This window comes from Pinus tabuliformis, chromosome 2_2 (assembly GCF_031772625.1).
Source record: "Pinus tabuliformis cultivar Carrire ecotype Pingquan chromosome 2_2, CPIR1, whole genome shotgun sequence".
NCBI lineage: Eukaryota > Viridiplantae > Streptophyta > Pinopsida > Pinales > Pinaceae > Pinus > Pinus tabuliformis.
The window spans coordinates 1,191,375,704-1,191,383,718 of record NC_142300.1 but is presented as its reverse complement, the minus strand read 5'-3'; the positions used below and the strand labels follow the sequence as shown (position 1 = coordinate 1,191,383,718).

At 34.4% G+C, this 8,015-nt stretch overlaps 1 pseudogene; it reads right to left on the bottom strand.

Moving 5' to 3' along the window:
• Window positions 1-1,051: 1,051 nt before the first annotated feature.
• On the bottom strand, window positions 1,052-7,575 carry LOC149197763 (protein DMR6-LIKE OXYGENASE 1 pseudogene; annotated as a pseudogene).
• Window positions 7,576-8,015: the final 440 nt, after the last annotated feature.

Sequence of the window (8,015 nt, the reverse complement as noted above, 5' to 3'; positions counted from 1 at the left end):
TAATTTTATTATTATAACCTTAGTGAAAGTAATAAAAGATACAATCAGAATTTTAATATTTTATAACGTAAATATTTATTATTTATAATTAAGTAGAAAAATAAAATAAATGTTATTTTAAAAATTAAAATAAACCATAATAAAAAAGAGAGATGCAACTTATTATTATTATTATTATTATTATTTAATAATATTTTATAAATAAAAAAATTATTTTTAATTAATATATATATATTCTTAAAGTTTTTTCGGAAAATATATTTTTTCTATGAAAAAAATCATTTTAAATATAAAGAAAAACTTAAAACTACTAATACTAAGCTAGTCCACATCATACTTGTTTGTAAAACTGGTATATAATTTTATTTTTTAACAATTTTATTTCTTTATCAAAAAGAAATCACCTCTTAAATATATTAATTAAAATTAAAATTACTAATATCAAAATAATCCACATCATAGTTGTTTAAATATTTAAAAATTCTATGAAATTTGATCATAAAAAATTAACAACCCATTCTACCAACTATACACCTAATTTACATTTCTCTTTTAAAATCTTATTTATATCTTCAAGAAATTTAACTCCTCATACACTTCAGAGTTTCGAAAATGAGACACATCTCAACTGAATGTAAAATAATAATAATAATTCAACCTTTGACGTCAACGTTAATATGCATATCAAGCCAACTTTTAAATTTAGGTATATATAAAAATGTTTTTAAACATATTCAAGAAGATTGTAATTTGAAATAAATTGCATTATTAAAGTCAATGTATACATCTTGTTATACCAAACTTCCACATCACAAATATGCCGACAATTGGATTATTATGTGCATTGAAATAGCATGTCCATGGTGGACGCATATGTCGAATGCAAAGGAAAATGGCTATTCAAAATCAAGATGGATCCACCAACTAACAAGAATAATTTTTTACTAGATCTTGAAAACGATTCACCACACTCTTTCTCTTTAATCTGTAGTTCTAGAAAGCTCCCAAAAACTCTTCAAACTTGTATCCTCTATACAAAGCCAGGTGTTGTTCATCCACCATGCTCGTTGCAGGAGCAATAAAAGACATTGTCTTCAGACAAATAGAAAGTGGCAACTGATATGCGTGCACTGTACATATTTTTTACTGCTCGATGCTCCACGCTCCTAAATCTCCCATTGCTCACAACCTATTATATTCAAATCACACACTAATCAAATTGAATGAATACTACCAAATTCTTGCATACACAGAAAAAATGACTATATACATATGCTCATTCTTTCTAACTTGTACTTGATCTCCCAAATTGACCACAAACGCGTTAGCTATGGGTTCTACAGCAACCCACTTTCCATTTTTGAATACTTGCAGGCCACTGACATCGCTTTGCATTAACACAGTGAGGGCACTTGCATCTGAATGGTTTGCTAAACCAATAGTAAGATCTGGGTTTGGGCATGAAGGATAGTAATTTAGAGTCATCAGTTGGCTATGTTTGCCAAGAATTTTGTCCAAGTAATCGGAATCTAGCTCTAGAGCTTCTGAAATTGCAGCCAACAGCCTTAATATCAACGCTCTCATTTCACCAGCGTACTTGCCCGCAATATCTCTGTAACAAAGACTCAAGTCAAACCAGTTACATCTTTGCATATTGGGTTAAAATTAATCAATTCTAGTGTTTTGCCTTAGATATTTGTAATAAATAAAATTTTGTTGATTACCTGTGACCTACTATTTCTTCAGGCCAAGAGTCAATAACTTCCTCCAGAGGATGGGAAGGTTGCGTGAAATAATTAATCCGTTGGAGAACCTTGTCTTTGTTGTGATTCGAGCTTGTAGAAAACCAAATTGGTTTGTTTATGTCGTCTTAGTAGAGGCATCCTTGGTCATCCAAGGGCATTTCGAAGAGCTATCACACATCCACATCCATAACGATTGAGATTTAACTGATGTCCTAGATGAGTCGGCCACATTGACAAAGCTCACTGATCCAGACTTATGCAGGAACACAACAAAATACAGAAATACATATATACACATAGATGCAGCAGAAATAAAAATTCATTTCATTCATATCAAAGAACTGAAATATTCTTACATACAATAATGGAAATAAACTAGCTCAGGCGATGGTAGATTATCTCTAGGAAGAGATGTGGCAGCTACATGCCTTTGAACTGTGTTACAATGAGGCTCGAAGGCCTATTTATTATTGAAAAACAATGGAAAACCCTAAACATCCAAAAGCCTAACCCTAGAAGATGAAGCGCCAAAACTATGGGCCCCATTTGGGTAAATTGGTACATCAACTTCCCCGGGTCGTAACTTTGCCATACGATCTTTGTTTGACATGCACAATACCTTGATAGAAATATCTATCCGAGGAATACTACTTTCGACTGCAAACATGATTTCCTGTTTTCCAAAAAGTGTCGTTTAGGGCCTCAAAATGGCTCTAGAAGCCCAGGACCCGAAAAACTGCCAAAAATAGTAAATTGTGCTACAATTAAGGAAACTGAAAAACTGAAAGAAATAGTGGTGGGGGTCCAAGTGGAATAGGTGTGTGGCCACCAATATCCACCTAGATCAGTGATCCCATCTCAGGAAGCAATGGTCCCCATTGCGTTGAGTGCCTCCATGAAATGGGGAAACTTCTGCTGAACTCAGTCCCTAGTAAGCCACTTTCCTTGGTGCAGAAGTTGATCAAGTTTGACAACCCGATACAGTTGGATACGTAGTTTGCGATTATTCTTGATCTGTGTGTCCATGATTCGATCAGCTGTGGCATGTTCCATGCAATCTGGGTTTAACTCTGTTGGCGTGAGTTGTTTTGCAATGTTTGATGTGTCCAGTGAAGGTGGAAAGTATGGTCGAAGGCGGTCCACATTAAACACTGGGTGCAGGCTAAGGAATGGTGGAATGTTGAGAACAATGTAAACTTTGAAATGGGAACTCATACTGTTACCTGTTTTGTAGATATAGCAAAAAAGTGACCTAATTTTGAAAAGGGTGATGCAGAGCGCACGTGTTTTTTAGAGCTTAGTTTTTGGCACTATAAATTTTTTTATGTACATTGTGTTTTATAATGGTAGTGTTTTTTATGCTGATTTAAAAATGTGGTAATTCTACACCAGGCCCTTTTTTTAAAAGGCTTTTTCTTTTTTTCTTTTTTTTCTTTTTTCTAATGTATGAAATGTAAATAATTATTTTGTAAATTTAATAATTTTTTAAGTGGTCTTTTTCTTCATATTTTCTTGTTTTTATTTTAATTTTATTTTTTTTGTAGTGAGGTTTTTATTGTTTTGCATATTTAAAGAAAAAGATCGATATTTTGAATTTTCGATATTCTACATATTTATACATCGTTAATTAACTTTTCAATCCACAAGAAATAATTGTTTCTAAAAAACAATATTTTTTAACAATGGACATAAAAATAGCCATTTTAACATAAATATAACTAAAAAACTACACGTTTTGATCATTTTTTGCTACAATTGACATGCGAAAATCACAATTTTTATACGAAAATTTTAACTAAAAATAGTTAAATAATAGTTTTTTTTTATGAATTTCATGCCAAAAAAATACTAATAATCACTTTTTTTTCAAAAAATAATGATTAACTTAAAAATTAATGCGAAAATCACATATTACACGCATAACAACCTTAATTGAGTGTATATTCTTCTCATAAAATGTCAAAGTCAAAACATTGCAAGTATAACTACTTAATAGTTACAAAAAATGAGCTTGATTTCCAAGCATAACTTAAATTTAATCAACAATGTCACGTAATCCAAACTCTTCGTCCTCTAGAGTTTTATCATTGTCTTCTTCCACAATATTTTCTGCTTCCTTTTGCTCATTTTCGTCTTCTAATGGATCTTTGATGTCTGTGAATCTCCCAATGTATGTCTTTCCAAACATCCCATGTAATGGTGGTTGAGGTTCCTTTGCCTTTTTTGCCACACGTGATTCACTAAAATCCCCTTTCTTCAACCCAATTTCTTGCATTGCATCTGGAAGAAATTGAAGAGCATTAATTCTTTGCTGAATGAAATTGCACTGTAATGGATCTTTTTCAATTGCAATGCAATTTCTTCCTTTTTGAAGGCAACATGCTAGTGTTGTACCTAATTATCAAGCACAAAAGAAATAATGAAGTAAATTAGTACAATGACATATTAATTAAAAAATAACATATTGAAATTCAATTCTATATAATAAAACTTACCTGAGCCAGAAAATAAATCCAGAACCTAATCTCCTTCATTTGAACATATGTCTATAAGATAGTTAATCAATAATTGTGGTTTTTGATAAATGTTAACTATCTCTCTTTTTGCTTCTTTGTCTTCATATGTTAGTTTTCTCACAACAGCATCATAAGTCAGTATTTGACTATGACTCTTTCTGTCTACCCGATTGAAACTCATAAACATATAGCTATCATCTTTTACCCAACTATCAATATGAATGAACTCACAATCATTTATAAATACTTGATCTTCACGGTTAAGAAGATTTGACTTTTGCCTATAACATGAAATAGTAAAAGTTCAATCAACTTGTACATAAATGAATTTTTCAACATTAATCAAATATACATTTTAAACGTCTTGCCATGTAAGTTGCATCCTTGAATTTGTTTTCCCTTTGAAGCTTGACAATATCATTGCCAATTGTGTGTTTGAATGAAATGTCACAAATCTCCATAATGGTGATGACGTGACTTCTACAAATCCCGCAACCACTTTACTAAGAGCTTGATAAGTATAAGGGTCACTATCATAGTCAATGTTTAGAATATTGAAACCATGGGGAATATCTGCAATAACTAGGGCATACTCCCTTTTAGGTATGAGTTTAGCAACGTCTTCACAGTCGCCTTGTATTACTTGATATTGAATAGTGTCTAGCCCATTCCAAATGAAATGAGCCAGAGTTGGATCAAGTTCAACATTCTTAATACGCTGCTTCCTTAGTCTTTCGATCTTTATTTTTTCAATAAAGGTTCTAAAGCTAGTTGGCACTCCATTATCATCCTTCTTCATCTTTTATAAAATAAACAAATATATGTGTAAGTTATAAATTAAAAATAGTACACAAATGAATAAAAATGAATGTGTAAATCAAGATACCTTTTTAAATGCAAGATAAAAAGCTTTTAATGTTGATGTAGAACTTGAATCTAGATAGTTGCATACAACATCATCCCAACTATCTTCATTCAACAATTTAACCATTTGTTCTTGAATTTTCATGTAAACTTTGTGACTGCATAGATAAAGTAACAAAAAGTTAATATAATGATATGTATAACAAATACTACCAAAAACAACATGTTTTATTTAAAAGAAAATTATAATCTAGAAATAAATAAAAATAATTCAACAAACTTACTTTTGAAATTCCTCAGACATTTCCTCCAATGATAATTCCCCTGACTTCACACGAGATAATATTGGTTTAACAAAATTTTCCATCTTTTACTCCTTGCATTGTTCGTGTGATAGTCATATCTTCTAGACGCTGCTTCAATTCAGGAGCTGATTTACTGCCGCCACATATCAATGGCTTAGACTTTTTGACCTTCTGGTTTTTAATGCCAATGTTTTCCCACATGCTAAAAATCTCATCAAACAACTTCCAAATATCTCAAGTTCTAAATGCCAATTGGAAAATGTTATCAACACCTCTGAATATATCACTAGGAAGGTTGCGTTTTCCACCTTTTGAATTGGGTTTTTCTTCAATTTGATAGCCTATTTCCATACAACATTCCCTTCGGAAATCTGCAGTAACATTTATCCTATCCCCACCACATTTTTCTTGAAATTCACTATGAATAAATCTAACCCTTTTGATGAAAGTCATAGACATCCTATATTCATTATCTGAATTATGATCCCATGCCACTAACTTTTCTTTTGTATCCGATAAATCAGCATAAATGATACATTTCATTGTTTCAAAACGTGGGTTATTGGGATATTCCTCCATCAATTGTCTTTGAGCTTCTACAGAATGGTTCCCCCCAAGCACATAATAATTGTATTCAAAACATTTTGACTTATCAAATGCTTCTTTGTTGGGAACTTGAACTAGATCAACAAGAAGCACATAATTAACCACATGAGCATATGGATTGTACCTCATCAATGTCTTCAAGTTGTGAACATGCAGATGGTGTGGCTTTCTGACTTGATATTGACATTGTCCTTCACTTGCCTTATAGGTTTGTCTGACATTAAGCTGAAATGTACGACCACCATCAATTAAGTTTTTCTTTGTCAAATTCTGTCGAATGGCATTTTGTTTTGTTTTGATAATGCCATCCTCTAAATCAGCTCCTGGTGTAACGATTTCTTTGTTTTCTTTTGAAGTTTCACTAGGTTCTTGACTGCTGGTAATGACTACTTCAAAATCTTCAACTTTACTTTTCTTCGTCATAACATTCTCAACAGATTTATTCTTGGGCATTGTTACTTTTGGTCTTTTACGGTTCTTCTCAGTTCCAATGTCATCTTCAGTAACAAAAACATATGCTTCACTGTCAGTTTCAACTTCATCATCCTCAAAAGTAACTTGTCTACCCTTGCTAGATTATCCACTAGAGGCCTTTTTTTTTATCCTTCGGATGTAGTTTTGTAGCATCATCAATTACTATATTTTGCTTGTTTTCCATATCTTCTTCTGACACTGAGTAAAAACTGCTGACAACTTTCATGATATCATGCTCTAAGAAATGAATGCCTCCCAACCTAATTGAACAACTTTCAACAAAATTATGCCAAACAAAATATCATATGTCAATAAAAACAAAGTTAAAAAATTATAGCAAGACACTTTCAAGAACGCAAAATACAAATATAAATAACAATACTTACGATGTTTTGTTTCATCTCATTTACGATTTGTTTACACAACTTTGTAGAGACCTCTCTCGTGTCATACAATGAATATGATAGTCGATATTTAATCCTTTCATGTGACTTGGGAGCTTTTGTAAGTATGTAAAGAACTTCAGTGTCTGGTACCGAACACATATCTATGACTCTTCCCATCAGCTCAAAAATTCCATTATCATTCGATATATAAATATATAGATATATATTCACATTTTGGCTTTCTCTTTCTTTCACATACCAGATTCTTGATGGGAATTTCACCTCTTTTGAATTCTTCCAGTCATAAATCATTTTCTTATCATTTAAGGCACTTGAAAGATTTGTAGCCATGAGCTCAAGTGGAGTTCGTTCACCAATGTTTTTTGAAGATGCACCCTTAAGAGTCTTTGGTCCAGAAAGATTCACAGAAATCTTCTTTGATGCCATTTTCCTTAAAAATAGAAACACATAAATCAGTAAATAACGAAAACATATTAACTTAAATCCACAACGAAAATATATCATAAATTTTTAATTTGTATAATCAAATAATTGAAATTAAAAAAATATTAACACTAAGAAATGGCAGAAGCCCACCGACACCACCCCGTCCATCTGCGGAGTGGCGGGCGATTCCGAGAATCACGCAACCTCCGCGGGCGGACGAGCGGGCCGCCATGGTGGCGCAGGATGGGGTTGCGGCAGCTCCTCACCGCACCACCCAGGCGGCCCGCCCACCCCTTCCGCCCCCACACCCCCTCCCTACACGCCCACCTCTCCCCCCTCCCTACATGCCCCCTTCCCCCACCCCCTCACGCCTACCCCTTCCAGCCCCTCCACCCGTCACCCTCCTCCCGCTCACCCCTTCCCCAACTCCCCGCATCCCCCACCCTACTCGCCCCTTCCCCCAACCCTCTCACCCGCCCCTTTCCCCTCTACCACCTCTCCCCCCACCCCCTCACGCCCGCCCCTTCCACCCCCTCTACCCCTCACTCCACCCCCTCACACCGCCCCTTCCCACTTCCCCACTGCCGCCCCTTTCCACCCCCCTCCCCACCCCCTCACGCCCCACCCGGCGCCCACTTGTCCCACCCCACCCCACCCGCCAGCCAACCACTC